The sequence below is a fragment of the Gossypium arboreum genome, chromosome 12 (genome assembly GCF_025698485.1).
Source record: "Gossypium arboreum isolate Shixiya-1 chromosome 12, ASM2569848v2, whole genome shotgun sequence".
In the NCBI taxonomy this organism is placed as follows: domain Eukaryota; kingdom Viridiplantae; phylum Streptophyta; class Magnoliopsida; order Malvales; family Malvaceae; genus Gossypium; species Gossypium arboreum.
Genome location: NC_069081.1, coordinates 12,510,442 through 12,529,659, shown reverse-complemented (window position 1 = coordinate 12,529,659; position 19,218 = coordinate 12,510,442). Strand labels below are relative to the sequence as shown.

At 35.0% G+C, this 19,218-nt stretch overlaps 1 pseudogene; it reads left to right on the top strand.

Moving 5' to 3' along the window:
• The first annotated feature begins 17,557 nt into the window (after positions 1–17,557).
• Positions 17,558–18,951, top strand: LOC128285645 (probable non-specific lipid-transfer protein AKCS9; annotated as a pseudogene).
• The last annotated feature ends 267 nt before the right edge of the window (positions 18,952–19,218 follow it).

Genomic DNA, 19,218 nt, shown 5'->3' with positions numbered 1-19,218 from the left:
TAGTGAATATCCGATAGCTTTTCGAATGGTTCAACAGTGAGAGTTACGGTTTAAGCTAAATGAGAAAGGTTATGACCATATTGTGAGTGGTACAGGTACTTACATGAAATTGATGAGATGTGAATTCAATTCATGTTACATGATTAGTAAGGAATGAATATGAGCATGTTGAGTAACACAAGTATGTATGCCAAGCTCATGAGAAATGATTTCAGTTTATGATGCACATTTAGTGAAGATGTAAATAGGTAATTCATGCTTATGAGAATGATTTTGTGATGACTTTATGATTATAGGTCTATACTTATGATGTATGAATACGTAACCTTACCAATGTGGTGAAAATGAATTAATATGGTGTGATAAATGTAGTATCGTTAATTGACACTAAAATAGTTTTGGACAGCAGCCATAGTCCGACTTTAAAAATCCACAAAAAAATTTAGAAATTAATTTAGAGGCTGAATAAAATATAAAATTAAAGCCTAATGAGTCTAGTTTCACATAGAAGAAATGGTGTAAGCAAACGAGTTTCATATTATGAAAAATTTTAATTGTTATGAGACAGAGTCAGAATAACTTTGAAATCCCTTATTCTGATTTGAGAAAATCATTCAAAATTGTACAAAAATATTTATGAGTTATAATTTATATTCTTATAATTCTTAATGAGACTATTTTCAATAGAAATAGACAGGAACATCATCTGACTCCCGTATTATGAGATAATTATTTTTTAGTGAAGAGGGGTCAGAACTGTCAGATAGCGAAAAAGGGTAACTTTAAGGAATAAACTGTACTAATTTGATTAATCAAAAATTCTGAAAAAATTTATGGTAAGAATATATCTGAGTCTAGTTTCATGGAAAATTAGTAGAACTTAATTTAGAGTTCTGTAGCTCCAGATATAAATAATTTAGTGACTATGACTTGAGAAAACAGCTTGACTGGAACATAAGTTAAAATGCAAATAAGGTTGTATTACCATGAGAAGCAAGTTGATAAATTGCTTATTATTTTCATACGGTCTTACTAACTATAAAGCTTACTCCCTTTCTTTCCTTTCCTTTAGTCTTTTCAGGTTAGCTCAAGGTTGGAGATGTCGGAGGCAACATCACACTATAAAGCCGTTACTTTTAGAATAATGAAGTATATATTAAAAATTTCAAGTGAGTGGCATGTATAGGGATCTAGTTGGTTGACATGTATTATTTTTCTTTGGCCAAATGTGTTGGCTTATATTGAGTTATATGTATATGGCCATGAGATATGGTTCATATTGATTTTGGCTTGTAAGACTAGCTATTCATGTCATGTATAATGTTTATAAGGTAATTATGTTTGTTTGTCATGCATGGTTAGTAATATGACATGTGTGTTAGATGTATGCTTTATGACCAATTGAGGTGGTCATAGCCATATAGTAATCACACGTTATAAACAAAACGTGATAATGATTAAACTGGAGTGCTTGATGGATAATTTGGTAACCATAGTATAATGGTAAAAGTGGTCATCAAAATGGCAAGTCTTATGAATGTGAAATAAGGAATCTAGACTCGGTATTGCATGAGTAGATGCATTACTTGTAAGAAAACATGTTAATGTTAAGGATATGTCTTAATAAAGAGTGTTTAATCACTAAAATGATGCCATGATTTGCGATTTTAATGTGCATAAGGTTGTAAGAGATTATGGGTAACATGAAGGCTTGGAAAATAGCCTAAGTGTTGGCCACACGGGCTAAGACACGATCGTGCATCTCAATTATGTGAGGGACACGACCTGGAGACACGGCATGTAGCCCGACCGTATGGTTCGATGTGCATACTGACGTCATAAATAGAGAGTTACACAGCCTGAGGACACGGGTGTGCCAAAGGCACATGGGCGTGTCCCTATGTCTATACGAGTGTGTGACCCTGTTTCATGGGAAACTTTTTAAGTTTTGCTGAAACTTCTCAAAGTTCTTGGTTAAGTCCTAAATCGATTCTGATGAATGTTTTGGGCTTCGTAGACCCAAATAAGGGACGACATGCATGTGTTTGAAAGGTTTTGAATTAAAAGAGATTTTATGGCCCGATTTTTGCATGAATGTGTATGTTTAAGTTCGGTAATGCCTCGTACCCTGTTCCGGCATCGAACATGGATAAAGGGTGTTACAACATGCCCGTGTGGATAAGGGACACGCCAGTGTAGGTAGGTCGTGTGGTCACACATGCCCGTGTCCCTAACCCGTGTAACTCTCTGTTTGTCACCCAAGAACAAATTGAAGACACACGGCCAAGTCACATGCCCATGTGCTAGACCATGTGGTCGATTTAGAAATAGATGCAGACTTTACACGCCCAGGACACATGCCCATGCCTGAGGCCGGGTCATCCACATGGCTGAGAAACACGCCCGTGTCTTTGCCCGTATGCTTAATTTTGAGCATTCTATTTCTCAAAATTAAGGTGCAAGGGACACACGGCCTAAACACATGCCCGTAGGGCAAGGCGTGTGTCATACACGGCCTAGACACACGCCCGTGTGTCTACCCGTGTGGACACAAATAAGGCTATTTACCAAGTCATTTTGCCACCCTTTAAGGCACACACCTACACAACACAACATAGCATCAATATCAACCACAAACAAGACATCAACACGTCAATTACATGCTACCATCTATTATATGCAAACATCACATACCCATCAACTCAAATCATGCAAGTTTCCACATTCATGAAGGGCATCATCATATAAATTGCTTAAACCAATAGTAGCCAATTTCAAATGGCCTTATACAAAATGAACTTTCAACCAATATAAGCCAACACGTTTAGCCATATCAATTATGACACATAACAAAATAACCGAGTCCCCTATACATGCCATAACTCAAAATGTTGAAATCATTGGTACCAAAATAATTGTTGATAGTGTGAGTGGATCTCTGACAGTCTCTGAACCTTGAGCTAGCTTGGTGACACAATAAGACAAGAGAAAGGAAGGAGAGTAAGCTATAAAGCTTAGTAAGTTCCCATACAAATAATAAGCATTATAATCGCACATTTACATACAATTAACAAGATGAAAATTAGTATGAATGTTATTAAAATCTTACAGTCATAACTTACTCAATCCCAACCTTACCAAGGTTTCATCACATATCGAGCTCATTATGTATGAGTTTTACGTACATACCTATACCAAGTCGCAACATAACCATATTTTTTCACAACTTTGACATTCCCGTTGAGCACTCAGAATATTAACGGATACTCGAAAATTTTTCACATAAGTGCCATATATGTAGCCAAAGCTACGTCATATCTCATAAAAGATATAGGCTCGTCTCTGAACTATTCACGGGTCTGCTCACACAAGCTGTCAGTCAGGACATAGCTACATAATACTACTCACACAAGCTATCAGGTATCCATAACTCACGCCAGACTACCCAGCCACTGGTAGGACGTACAAGACTAGCACCCGAATCACATAAACACATGGGTTCTTAATGACATGTCACTCGTATCCTATTCTATTCTTAAGGCTTAACCAGGAATTCACACTTATCGTAACTTTGTCGAATATGTCCAAAGATTCAATCACAATTCATACAATATTAAAGCATTTAAAACATAAATATAACAATGCATTATTTACATACAAACTTACCTCGGGAAAAAAATAGTAAAATTTGACCTAATCGTCAAACACTTTGTTTTTCCTTCGATCTAAATCTGAACATCGTTTTTCTTGATCTATAATGAAAAATTTAACTCACTTAATACACACATTGTTCAATTCAATCTAAAATTCATATTATGGTAAAATTATTTTTTTCCCCTAATGTTTGACATTTTTACAATTTGGTCCTTATGCTCGTAAAATGATTTTCATCCAATTTTTTCATTACTGGAGCCTAGTCGAACCATTTTCATACTTATATCAACTCACATTTTCCACTTAATCACACTTTGGCTTGATTTTTGCTTTTTAATTCATTTAATTACCAAATAACCAAAATGTCATTTTCTTAAAACACTAAAATTTCTCTTACTTCATTTCTATTTTTGTCCACTAACTTAACAAATGGTCTAATTATCATCTAAGGACCTTCAATTTAAAATTTCATAGCAATTAGACACCTCTAGCTTCTAGAACTTAAGTTTTACACTTTTTGCAATTTAGTCCTTTTTACTAAATTGAGTGCTCAAACCTCAAAATTTTCGAATGAAATTTTCACAGAATCATTCCATAAAACTATAGACCATAAAAATATAAGAAAAATAAATTTTTCTATGTCGGATTTATGGTCCTAAAACCACTGTTCCAACTAGACCCAAAATCGGGCTGTTACAACTCTCCCCCCTTTAGGGATTTTCGTTCTTGAAAATCTTACCAGAAAATAAGTTTGAGTACTGTTTTCTCATAGCTTCCTTGGGTTCCCACATAGCCTCTTCGACTCCATATTGTTGCCACAAAACTTTCACTAGGGCTATACTTTTATTTCTCAACTGTTTAACTTCCTGAACTAAAATCTTAATTGGTTCTTCACTTTACGTCATATTCAGTCGAATCTCAACTTCTGTTAGAGAAATCACATGTGAGGGATCAGAACGATATCGCCGCAACATCGACACATGAAACACATTATGAATCCTTTCCAACTCTGTCGGTAAATTTAACCGATATGCCACTGGCCCTATTCTTTCAATAACCTCATAGAGCCTAATGAAACATGGACTTAACTTGCTTTTATATCCAAATCTCAAAATCTTCTTCCACAGAGATACTTTTAGAAATAATTTATCACGAATCTAGTATTCTATCTCTTTTCTTTTCAAATCTGCGTACGAATTTTGTCGATATGAAGTAGCTTTCAAGCAATCACGAATTACCTTTACTCTTTCTTCGGTTTCTCTAACCAGATCAACCCCATGAATCTGTATCTCACTAAGCTCTATCCAATACAATAGATTTCGACACTTGCAGCCATACAATACTTCATATGGTGCCATTTTTATAATCAATTGAAAACTGATGTTATAAGCAAATTTGACCAAAGGTATATTTCCGAACTACCTTCGAATTCTAGAACACAACATCGGAGCATATCTTCAAGAATCTGAATTACTCTCTCAGATTGACCGTCGAACTGAGGATGAAAAGCGGTACTAAAGTTTAACTTTGTACCTAAAGCCTCTTGTAAGTTCTTCCAAAATCTCGAAGTAAACCTTGGATTTCTATCCGAAATAATAGAAATAGGCACCCCGTTCAATCTAACAATCTTAGAAATATACAATTCAGCTAAATTAACTAGTGAGTAATCAGTACGTACTGGAATAAAATGATCCGATTTCATCAATCTATCAACAACAACCCAGACGAAATTTTTCTTTTTCGGAGTCAAAGGCAAACCAGTTACAAAGTCCATCGTAATCTTATCCCATTTCCACTCGGGTACCATCATTGGCTGAAGTAAACCCGAAGGCACTTGATGTTCGGCCTTTACTTGTTGACAAATTAAACATCTCAAAACAAACTCTGAAATGTCTCGTTTCATACCTGACCACCAATACAATTTCTTCAAATCATTATACATTTTCATACTACCCTGATAAACTGATAAGCAACCACTATGTGCCTCGTGTAAAATTTTCTGAATAAGTTCATCAGTTTTTGGTACACATACTCTATCTCGGAACATCAAGAAATCATCTAAACCGATCCGAAAGTCTGTATCACTACCCGATTCACACTGAGCTCTTTTGGCTTGCAATTCACTATCATTTTTCTGAGCTTCAAAAATTTGTTGAATGAATACCGGTTTAGCTCTCAACTCGGCCAAAATTAAACCATCATTAGACAAGGTCAATCTCCTATTCCTAGCTCTCAAAGCAAACACGGACTTTTTGCTCAAAGTATCTGCGACTCCATTCGCCTTTCCTGGATGATAGTCAATCACTAGTTCATAATCCTTCAATAATTCGAGCCATCTCCATTGTCGCAAGTTCAGATCTTTCTGAGTCATCAAGTATTTTAAAATCTTATGATCAGTAAAGATGTGACATTTCTCACCGTAAAAATGATGACGCTAAATTTTCAAAGCAAAAACGATGGCAGCCAATGCCAAATCATGCGTCAGATAATTCTTCTCGTGCGGTTTCAACTGTCTCGAGTCATAAGCTACCACTTTGCCCTCTAGCATCAACACACAACCCAAGCCATTCAATGAAGCGTCACTATAAATTACAAATTCTTTTACTGATTCAGGTTGCACTAAAACTGGCACCTCAGTCAATAATGCTTTCAATTTTTCAAAAATCTGCTGACATTTTTTAGACCATTCAAATTTTACATCTTTTTGCAACAACTTGGTCATAGGAATAGCAGTCATCGAAAATCCTTTGACAAGACGTTGGTAATAACCAGCTAAGCCCAAAAAGCTTCTAACTTCAGATACATTCCTTGGCGATTTCTAATCAACAATTGCCGAAATCTTACTTGGATCAACCCGAATACCATCACCTGAAACAATATGTCTAAAAAATTTGAATTCTCGGAGCCAAAACTCACTTTTACTGAATTTAGCAAACAATTTCTTATCTCTCAACATCTGCAATATAGTTCTTAAGTGCTTGGCATGTTCAGACTCATCTCAAGAGTAAATCAAGATGTAATCGATGAACACAACCATAAACTTATCTAAATACAGTTGGAAAATTCTATTCATCAAGTCCATAAAAATGGCAGGTGCATTAGTTAATTCGAAAGGGATAACAAGAAATTCATAGTGCCCATACCTTGTCCTGAAAACTATTTTCGGCACATCTGACTCTTTAACCCTCAACTGATAGTAGTCAGATCTCAAATCAATCTTCGAGAATACCGTTGCTCCTTTCAACTGATCAAACAAGTCATCAATCCTCGAAAAAAGGATACTTGTTCTTTATAGTCACCTTGTTGAGTTGTTGGTAATCGATACAAAGCCTCATAGATCTATCTTTCTTCTTTACAAATAACACTGGAGCACCCTAGGGAGAAAAACTCAGTTTAGAAAAACCCTTATCTGTCAACTCTTGTAACTGAGCTTTCAATTCTTTTAACTCGGCTGGAGCCATTCTATATGGAGCAATCGATATTGGTAAAGTCCCAAGTACTAAATCAATAGCAAACTCAACCTCTTTGATCGGAGGTAACCTAGGAAACTCCTCTAGAAACACATCCAGATATTCACAGACTACCAGAACTGATTCAATTTTCAATTCAGATATTTTTGTATTCAACACATAAGTAAGATAAGCTTCACATCCTTTCCTTACGTACCTCTGAGCAGACATAGACAAAATCACAATAGGCAATTCACTTGATTCATCGGTTTCAACCCAAAGAATTTCACCTTTTTCACATTTGAATTCAATAGTTTTCTGTCTACAATTTACTATGGCATCATAAAGTGTCAACCAGTCTATACCCAAAATAACATCAAATTCATCAAATGGCAACAACATTAAGTCAGCCGGAAAATAGTGACCTCGAATCATCAAAGGACAATTCTTGCAAACTTTATCAACTAGCACATACTTGCCTAAGGGGTTTGACACTTTAATCACAAATTCAGTAGACTCAACAGGAAAATTCTTACTAGATACCAAATTCACACAAACATAAAAAAAAGTAGATTCAGGATCAATCAATGCAATAATATTAGTATCATAAAGGGAAAATATACCAGTAATCATATCAAGAGATGACGCATCTTCAAAAGCACGAATGGCATAAGCTCTAGCAGGTGCTCTGGCCTCAGATCTCACGGTTGTATCTTTCATCACACCTTTACTACTACTTCCATTCCCGGTATTTCTGGCCTACCTCTGTTGTTAGTATTACTCGGCCTTACATTTGGAAATTGTTCTTTCTCAGCCATCTCAAGGTAATCTCGAATAAAATGCTCTTGAGAACCACATTTGAAACAAGCTCGATCATTCATCCTACACTCTCCAGGATGTCTTCTTCCATAATGCTGACATTCGGGTCTTTAGACCTAACATTACCCACACTTGCCATTGAAGTGGCTTGAGATTTAAAACTCGAATATTGCTTTCCGTGGTCTCTGTGCAAATTCCCAGCTGATACATTCGAACGAGAATTCATTTTTCTAGATTTGTTTGATTGAAATTAAATGACTTACTCATTGGCCTTTTTTCTTGCATCTCTAGCCTCACTCTCGGCCTTTCTCTTCTCTTTGTTTAGCTCTTCGGCTTTACAAGCTCATTCAACTAATACAACAAGTTCTTTTAGTTAACTAACAGTCGAATGTCCTCATTCAGCCCATTTTCAAACCTTTTACACATAATAGCTACGGAGGAAACACACTCTCGGGCATACTTACTGAGCCTGAAAAATTCTTACTCATACTCTGTTACTAACATTCGGCCCTATTTCAGTTTAAGAAATTCTTTACGTTTCTGGTGAATGAACCTTTGACTGATATATTTCTTTCGAAATTCCTCTTGAAAGAATTCTCATGTAAACCTCTCTCTTGGTACCACAGATACTAGTGTCTTCCACCAGTGATACGTTGTGTCCTTCAATAAAGATATCGCACATTTCAAGCATTCTTCGGGTGTACATGATAACTCATCAAATACCCTGATAGTATTCTCAAGCTAGAAATCAGCTCTCTTGTTGTCATCATCTACATTAGCCCGAATATCTCAGCCCCTTGCTTTCGAATCTTATCAACCGGAGGCTTATTCTGTCTGACCAAATCCACACCTTGGGGAACTACGAGAATCGATTGGGGATAAGAAGGGGATGGAGGATGTTGAGCATTCGAATTTGTTCGAACAAACTCCGAATACCACTCATTCATCATGTAGAGGAAAGTTTCCCTAGCCCCTCCTCTTTAACTGACCGTGGGAGTCTATTTTCAAATGACGCCACCCCTTGAGCGAGAGCTGACGCATTACTTTCAACATCATCAGCTATAGCTCGGTCGAGATCCATTTACTATATGAAAACACAGTTTAAAATTGTTAAGAGCCATCATACTATCACAGTTCATATATGGCATGTATAGCTAGACTCTTACACACGCCACGTTAGTCTGAGAATCGACTAAATCATAACTCTGATACCACTAAATGCAACACCCCTTGCCAGTATTAGACTCCGAAATAGGGTACAAGGCATTACCAGACTTAAACACAATCAAACATATATTTTTGATCCATAAATTTTCTTCCAAATTAAATCCTTTTGCATTTAATCATAAAGTCCCTAATACGAGCCTACAATGCCCAAAACATGCTTTGGAAATTCTCGGGACTAAACCAAGAACTTTAGAAAATTTTGCAACACTTAGAAAATTTTTATCCTAAACAGGTGTCACACGCCCATGTGGATAAGAGACACGCCCATGTGGACAGGCCGTGTGGTCACACACGTCGGTGTCCCTAACCTGTGTAACTCTCTGTTTGTCAACCAACCAAGAACAAATTGAAGACACACGGCCAAGTCACACGCCCGTGTGCTAGGCTATATGGCCGATTTAAAAATTATGATTTTTCATAAAATAGATGTAGACTTCACACGCCCAGGACACACGTCCATGCCTGAGGCTGTGCCATCACATGGCTGAGACATATGACCGTGTTTCTTCTCGTGTACTTAATTTTGAACATTTAATTTCTCAAAATTAAAGGGCAGTGGACACACAGCCTAAACACATGCCTGTGGGGCAAGTCGTGTGTCACACATGGCCTAGACATATGCCCGTGTGTCTACCCGTATGGACAAAAATAAGGTTATTTACTAAGCTATTTTGCCAGCCTTTAATGCACACACCTATACAACACAACATAGCACCAATTCAAGCATTTACATACAACTAAATCAACCACAATCAAGACATCCACACGCCAATTACATTCTACCATCTATTATACGCAAACATCACATACCCATCAACTCAAATCATGCGAGTTTCCACATTCATGAAGGGCATCATCATATAAATTGCTTAAACCAATAGTAGCCAATTTCAAATGGCCTTATACAAAATGTACTTTCAACTAATATAAGCCAACAAATATGGGCAAATCAATTATGACACATAACAAAATAACCAAGTCCCCTATACATGCCATAACTCAAAATATTGAAATCATTGGTACCAAAATAATTGTTGATAGCGTGAGTGGATCTCCGACGGTCTCCGAATCCCAAGCTAGCTTGGTGATACTATAAAATAAGGGAAAGGAAGGGGAGTAAGCTATAAATCTTAGTAAGTTCCCATGCAAATAATATTTATTATAACCGTACATTTACATACAATTAACAAGATGAAAATTAGCATGAATGTTATTAAAATCTTATAGTCATAACTTACTCAATCCTAACATTACCAAGGTTTCATCACATATTGAGCTTATTACATATGAGTTTTACATACATACATGTACCAAGTTGAAACATAACTATAGTCTTTCACAACTTTGGCATTCTCGTTGAACACTCGGAATATTAACGGATACTTGGAAATTTTTCACATAATTGCTATATATATAGCCAAAGCTTCGTCATATCTCCTAAAACATATAGGCTCATTGCTGAGCTATTCATGGGCCTACTCACACAAGCTGTCAGTTAGGACGTAGCTACACAGTGCTGCTCACACAAGCTGTCAAGTATCTGTAGCTCATGCCGGACTACTTAGCCACTGGTAGGACGTACGAGACCAACACCTGAATCACATAAACATATGGGTTCCTAGTGACATGTCACTCGTGTCCTATTTTATTCCTAAGGCTCAACCGAGAATTCTCACTTATCGTAACTTTGTCGAATACATCCAAGGATTCAATCACAATTCATACAATATTAAAGCATTTAAAACATAAATATAACAATGCATTATTTACATACGAAAGTACCTCAGTACAAAAATAGTAGAATTTGACCTAATCGTCAAACACTTTGTTTTTATCCTGATCTAGGTCTGAACCTCATTTTTCTCGATCTATAATGACAAATTTAACTCACTTAATACACACATTGTTCAATTCAGTCCAAAATTCATATTATGGCTGTAACAACCCGATTTAGGGCCTAGTTGGAACAGTGGTCTCGGGACCACAAATCCGAAGATAGAAAAATTATTTTTATTATTTTTGTGAGGTCATAGCATGATTATATTAGTACATGAAAATTTTGGTAAGTTAATTTTAATATTTTCAAGCCCAATTGCTGAAAAGGACTAAATTGCAAAAAGGAAAAAAGTTACATTTTAGTACCCAAATGTGCTAAATAGCTAGAAAGTCAAAATTGAGGGCTTTCAAAGGGAAATTACACCATTTTTAATAGTTTTGGCCGGCCATGTGATGGATTTTAAACAAATAGTCAAAGTATTAGGTAGATGATGTCATGATTTGGTGATAAAATAATGCCTAAAAGCCTAGCTATCATTTTCTTCTTCTCCATCTTCTTTCTTCACCAAAATTATCATCAAATATTAAGGTTTGAAAGCTAAAAAATCTGCAGCAACTTAAAGCACTCATAAGTAAGTGATTTTAATTAGTTTTCTTCAAGATTTTTACACTTTTGAGACCCTTGAAGCATGAACTTTCAAATGAGGGTGATATCTTACAAAATGGTCAAGAGTTTAGGATTTTTCCATGGATTTATTTGTGGTATATGCTGAGTTTTTATGGAGGAATATGAGTCCTAGTTGTGTTATAAACAACTTTTATGAAGGGTGTTAGCATGAAAACACTTAAAGGGACTATTTTGCATAAGTTGTAAATTAAGTAATAAGTGTGTGAAATAGTGAGAATTTGGGGTTGTTCTAGTAGTAAAAAGAGTTTAGCTAGGCTGGAAATACGAATAAATTCGATAAAAATCGAATTTTGAGCATGGGGGTAAAATGGTCATTTTGCTAAAGTCTAGGGGCAAACTGGTCATTTTACCAAAAATGAAAATTTTAGATAGCCTAATTGTGTTTAATGACTGAATGAGTGTATTTTTTTATTATAGATCAAGATTTTCCAAAACCGAGCCTAGACCGGGGCAAAGCCAAACAATCTGATTAAGCCGACTAGTCAAGTACTTTTTGTAAACCGAGGTAAGTTGTATATAAATAACACAACTATATTATTAATGCATGTATTCGATTGTTATTGATTTGATATAGCATAAATTTCTAGAATGAGAACTAAGTATATGTATTTATGATTGAGAAAGTCGAAAGATCCAATAAGTACCCTAGGAAACAAACCGGATATTCATGCCATGACATGGGGTTATGTGAGAGCCAGTATAAGACCATGTCTGGGGCATGGCATCGACATTGAGGCGAGGGCTAGTCTAAGATGTGTTTGGGATATGCATCAGCCGCATCATGATAGCCCGTATAAGACCACGTCTGGGACATGGCATCGGCGTAGAGGTGAGTGCCAGTGTAAGACATGTCTGGGACATGCATCGGCCTCGATGATGTTAGCCAGTGTAAAACGTGTCTGGGACATGCATCAGCTAAGTTTCATGCTAGTGTAAGACATGTCTGGGATATGCACCAGCACGTATACACGAGAGCTAGTGTAAGACCATGTCTGGGACATGGGATCGGCCTCGATGGAGATAGCCAGCGTAAGACCATGTCTGGGACATGGCAGTGGCAACTTAACCCATATTTAAGGCTTATAGAATATCCGGTAGTATTCCAAAAGGTTCAACTTTAAGAGTTAAGAAAGAGATTTAATAAGGAAAGTATGATAATGTTGTAAGTCTTACAAGTACGTATTTGGTAGGCATGAATAATGAGCTCGATTAGAAAATATGATTTGAGTTGATGGTAATGAGTAAGTCCAGTTTATACTTACCTTTGAGCTATGAGCATAATTGATAAACGATGAAGTTGTTGTTGTGTATATATTTATATGCAACTTACTAAGCTTTATGCTTACTCTCCTTCCTTCTCTTTTCTTTTAGTACTGCTATTTTGCTCAAGGATCCCTTGAAGTCAGAGATATCGATCACACTATCAGCCGTAACACTCGATATAGTTGGATTTATATTTTTGATTATGGCATGTATAGGGCTAGACTAAGGAGTTGTATTATTGAGAATTGTTTATGTATATTGGCTTAAGATAAAAGCCCTTCATTTTGTATTAAGCCTTGATAATGGCTATTATTCTTGGCAAATGCATATGATGTTTCTTCTATGGATGAATTGATGTCTTTTGGGATAGAATTAGCATATTGAAATGATCTTGTGTAGGTTGTGCAAATTGGGTAACAAAATGGCTTGGAAGATAGCCTAGTTTGTCCATATGGGCGTGTGTTTAGACCGTGTGTGACACACGGCTCACCCCCATGGGTGTGTGTTATGGTCATGTGTCCCCCTCTACTTAAACTTTTAAATCAGTATTGTCCACGGTTAGGCCACACGGGCGTGTGCCATAGCCGTGTCTATAAGTCAGTATTGCCCACGGGTAGGCCACACGGGCGTGTGTCATGGCTATGCCCTAAAGTCAATGTCGCACAAGGGCAGAGGACGTAGGCGTGTCCCAAGTCACACGGGCGTGTGGAACCCTAAAGCATGAATTTCACCAAGTTTTTCTTAAATTCTCAGTTAAGTCTAAATCGTCTCAAATGTATGTTTTGGGCCTCGTAAGCCCATTCAATGAACTAATTGCTTATGAAAGTAAAAGTTTTAAAATTTATCAAAATTTTACCACCCGGTTTTGTATAATTGATTGAGTTAAGTCAAGTAACACCTCGAACCATGTCCCAGCGTCGGATATGGACGAGGGGTGTTACAATGGCAAAATTATATTTTCCCCCTAATGTTTTACATTTTCACAATTTGGTCTCTAGGCTCGTAAAATGATTTTCATCCAATTTCTTCATTACCAAAGCCTAGTCGAACCATTTTCATACTTATACCAGCCCACATTTTCCACTTAATCACACTTTTACTACTTATTGTATAACTTTTACAAATAGGTTATTTTTTTACATTTTTACCAAAAATCACTTAGTAAAAGTTGTTTATCTAACAACAAACATGCATTTTCTACCATTAGCCATCAAAATACACGCATGTGTAACATGGGTCAAACCCTAGACCTTAATCATTCCTCAAATTAGTGCTAGAAATAGGTAGATCGAGTTACAACTACTTCAAAAATGTAAAGAGCTTTAAAAACGGGGCAAGAACAGACTTAAAATCGAGCTTGGAAGATGAATAAACCCTAGCTATGTCTTCCTTAGGGACATTCGGCCAAAGAAGAAGAAGATAGACATGATTTTGGTTTGATTTTTACTTTTTAATTCATTTAATTTCTAAATGACCAAAATGCCATTTTCTTAAAACACTAAAATTTCTCTTACTTCATGTCTATTTTTGTCCACTAACTTAACAAATGGTCTAATTACCATCTAAGGACCTTCAATTTAAAATTTCATAGCAATTAGACACCTCTAGCTTCTAAAAATCAAGTTTTACACTTTTTGCAATTTAGTCTTTTTTACTAAATTGAGTGCTTAAACGTCAAATTTTTTGAACAAAATTTTTACAAAATCATTTCATAAAATTTTAAACCATAAAAATATAAGAGAAATAATTTTTTCTGCTTCAGATTTGTGTCCCGACGCCATTGTTCCGACTAGACCCAAAATTGGGTTGTTACATATACTTATAATAGTGATGATGTATTCAATTGGGGCTATATGTCAAATGAGGTTTATTCAACTAGGTTTGGTTATAATTGACTCTTTTTTAATTCATTGGGGGGCATGGGCCGCATAGGGCTTATTGGAAGGAAATTTGGAATTTGAAGGCTCTAATTGAGACCAAGTTATTTAGTTCCAGAATGGGCCATGAGATTCTTCCAACTACTGTGAAGTGTGCCCCTTTCGCTCTGTCTAATAATGTTTAGTGTAAGAGATATAATGATCTGAGAATGTATATTATACATGAAATGTCATTGTCCTTTATCCAAGGTGGTGTTGATTTTGATTGGTATTGACAATAACTTATTAAGTGCTTCTTTTTTGTAAGTTGATTTGTTGACTACAGTTTGCTATAAGGAAGCTCAATGAGGCTTTCACAAGCCTTTAGTGGTATTGTGAAAGATTAGGAAGCAAGGAACTTGGAGATCATTCAAGGAAAGACTATGACCCTACATGAGTCTCTGATTCATGCTCACACTCTCAATAGGAACTTCAGGGTGCATAAATTCTTATGCACACCCTTCCTTGCTAGGGGACTGAGTATTGAAAGGTGGGAGGCCTTGAGTGGTGAACACTAGAAGATCAATGTTGACGTGTCACGGTTGGATAGGAAGTGAACGACGACTTATGGATCAATTGTTCGTGAGTTAGAAAGAATGATACGCACGGGGTGTGCTAGACAACTGATGGTTCATTTAATGGTCTTTCAATTGAGGCTTTAACTGTTGTCAACATCCTTATAATGACTAGGGATTTGGACTTTAGCGGCATTATTGCTGAGTCAGATTTTTTAGTGATTCACAAACTTAAGAGTAGTAGTTTGGACTTGTCTATTTATGGTTAAATCATTGAGGAAGCTCGTACTTTGTATGAGTGGTTTGATTTTTGTTTCTTTTTATTATGCTCATAGTCCGGTCAATGGTGTTGCCCATCCTCTAGATCATTGGCCCCTTGATGAGAATGTGGACATTTTTTTTGTTTGGATTATCTGATAATCATCCATTGGCTTGTGTTAGATGATCTTTTATCTTGATTTATGACATTTCATCCTATGGGAACTTTACTTTAAAGGAAATGTTGATTTTATTCTTTTTAGTTTTTGAATTAGTCAATTTTAGTTCTTATACTTTTCAAAATTTGAAATTCTAGTCTTGACCAAGTTGTAGCATTTAAATTTGTTTAGTTAAATTTTGCCATTAGTCTTGTACTATGCTTAAAGTTTTAGATTTAGTTAATATTCTCCAAGTTAAATCATTATTAATCCCTATAAATTTGGAATTTCAAAATTTTAGTCTTGACACAAATGCCAAATTTTAAACCCATAACGATATTTTTGTGAGTAATATATGAAAATAGCTAGTTGACATGATGATATTATATATATAATAATATGTTGCCACACCGAGTTTTTTAACTTAATGGATTTGATAGTTTCTAATTCATCATGATTTAAGTTTAAAAAATTAAAATTGATAAGATATAGATACTTAACTATATCAAATTAAATTACAAGACCATCACAACTCACACATATTACAAAAACAAATGAAAAACTTTAACCTTAAAAACTACTAAAACTAAAATTCAGTTATTTTTATTTTAATATTACGTTTGAATCTCCGTAAATTTATGGTGATGTCAATCCCATGTTTGAATAATTTTTGCTTAAAAATTTTAATTGTTTTAATATTATATTGAAAGTTAAAACAAAATATGACTATTTGAATCCATATTAAATGGGTATTTAATTTTACTAAATATTTTAAATTAAATAATTTGAAACAGGATTTTTTATGGATTAAGATTATTTGATACGGGTGTTCTCCAACTCTGAATTTTTATTTTTTTAATTAAACGAAACTCAAATTATTTTGTTGCCTTTAATCATCAAATCTGGATTTCCACACTAGAGGTCCAAGTGTGGGATAATATTTATCGATCAAACCTATTGTTTTGTTAACTATGACGAGTGACGACAACCAGTAACTTCGATTCCTTGGCAACGTTGCTGGTTACTTGAATAAGACAGGTGCCACCATTTTACCAAATTCCCATTGACCTAATTTTTTTTCTAAACATTCTATCCTTACTTCGTTTGGGCTAAACATAAAACTACTCCAATCAATTTAAATACGAGATATATTTTTTAAAATATACTATTTTTTTAAATCAAATGATAAAATATGGTATTAACATACATTGTTTTAAGTCACATTATGGTTATGATTTTTACTATAATATTTAATTTTTATATTTTAATTTGATATGATTTAGTTTTTATATTTTTATAATATAATTTGTTAATTTAGATAGTTAACAACTTTAATTATTCTAATTAAAATACTAAAGTCCAAATTTTTCTTACAAATATCTATTCTAAATTAATCATGCTAAAATACTTTTTTTTACTAAAATGAGTTTTTAAAAAATTAACAACATCATTTCAATTAAAATAACTAAGAATGTTAACAATTTGAATCGACTAATGTCATTGTAATAAAATTATCAAATTAAAATATAAACATTAATCAATGAGTGGTAGGAAGAAGTGGAAGTAGAATTATGCCTTAAATATTTGTACCAAATTCGAATCCTATAAACGATATTGTTGAAAAATCTTTACCTAAATAACACCTCCGATCCAAACAAAATTAGGATGAAACTGTAAAAGGAATAATGGCATATGTATTATATAAAAAATCTAAACATTAAATTTCAAATATGAGTATAATAGAATAATCAAAATTACTTAGAGAGTTTAACATCCGTAAATCATGGTGCAAACTGTAACATCTGAGGAGTTACCAATCCCAACTTCTATAAATTGTGCCTCAAATCATACCCCAAAATGCACCCAGTACAATTTAACTTCTTTGCTTTCTTTGTATTTGCAGCTTCTGTAGGGGAAAAAAAAGATGAAGAGGGTTTCCTTTGTTGCATTGTGTGTGGTGGCACTGGAGGTGGTGCTGTTTTCGGGTGAAAGTCGCATGGCGGAGGCGGAGACATGTAGTCCCATGAAGCTTCTCCCTGCAAGTCGGCGCTCACGTCGTCCTCGCCTCCGTCAACCACTTGTTGCAGCAGGCTGAAGGAACAACAGCCATGCCTCTGTGGATACATGAAGAACCCATCTCTTAAACAGTATGTCAACAGTCCTAACGCTAAAAGGGTTGCTTCGACTTGTGGAGTCACATATCCTAAGTGTTAGATGTTGCTTAATGGTGTATCTACTATCTAGTGGCAGCAAATAAGTGGTTCTTTTTGCTGTAAAGTACTGTTCTGAATAAAAGAATAATGATAAAATATTAGATAAAATTAAGGTAATATTTTACTTATGTTGGAAGAAATGATAAATTAGTATGGCTTACAGTTTCTCCATCGTGAAAATATGGCTAATCAACTTGTGTTCTTTTTTCATTATTTTCCTTCTTTAATTTGATAAGCAACACTTGAACAATTAAATTTGTCGTGAGTTCATGGACAGTGTTTTTTCTTTTAATGCAATTCATAGAACACTAATTTAATTTTAATTTGGATTAACTTATTTTATATGTCCAAACAAAATAAGCTACTTAAAATATTCACCTGCTTTATTTCCATTGAAATTATCATTTCTTCCTGACCCAATTGATGAGTCAATGTCAAGTGTTGGGGAGAAAAGTCTGGAGTGCTGAGTCTAGCGTTCACATTATCGCTAGTACACAATAACTGAATTTGAGCCTATACTACTGTTGAACTTGAAGGAAAGAAGACAATACTGGAATTGTTGGGGCTGATGCCTTTTTCTTTCTAATACTCTCAATTCCTTTTTTTAATTATTTGAAAATAATCGATAAATAATAAAACCCCAAAGTTTTCAAGAGTTTTACCTTACTGTTAAGGTCTAGAATTGCTCCTTTAACATGTATTGAATTTGAACATCATCCTCGATATACTTGAATGCGCAAAAGCCGATGTTTAGCCAAAACATGTAGACCCTACAAAATAAAATAACCAAAATTAAACTATAAAATGAAATAATAATACGAAAAGAAACGAAAAACTAAAATGGACAGACAATAAGAAAGAAATGATCAACCTTCATCCAGGTCATCATGAAGAAACTCATCCATATCCCCCTACTCTCATCACTGTCTTCTTCCTCGGGCTCAAGAAGTATCATCGCCATCTATTTCCACTAAAGATTAAGAAATGGATTAATGGCCTTAGGGTCATGGTTTAATTAACTTAATCTAACGATTAATTAGTGATTTAATTATTATATATATATGGATGTTAAGTGGGAAAGAGAGAAAACATGTCTTCATCATCTTCTTCTCCATAAACCGAATTTAAGGAGAAGAAATAGGCAAAGCTTCACCCTTTATAATCAGCCAACAAATTAACAAGGCAAACATGTATTTTTCTTCTTAAATTTCATAGATTTCTCTAGTAGGAAACTAGTTCTAATTAACCCATTGTTTAAATGTTAATATTATATGAGGTAATT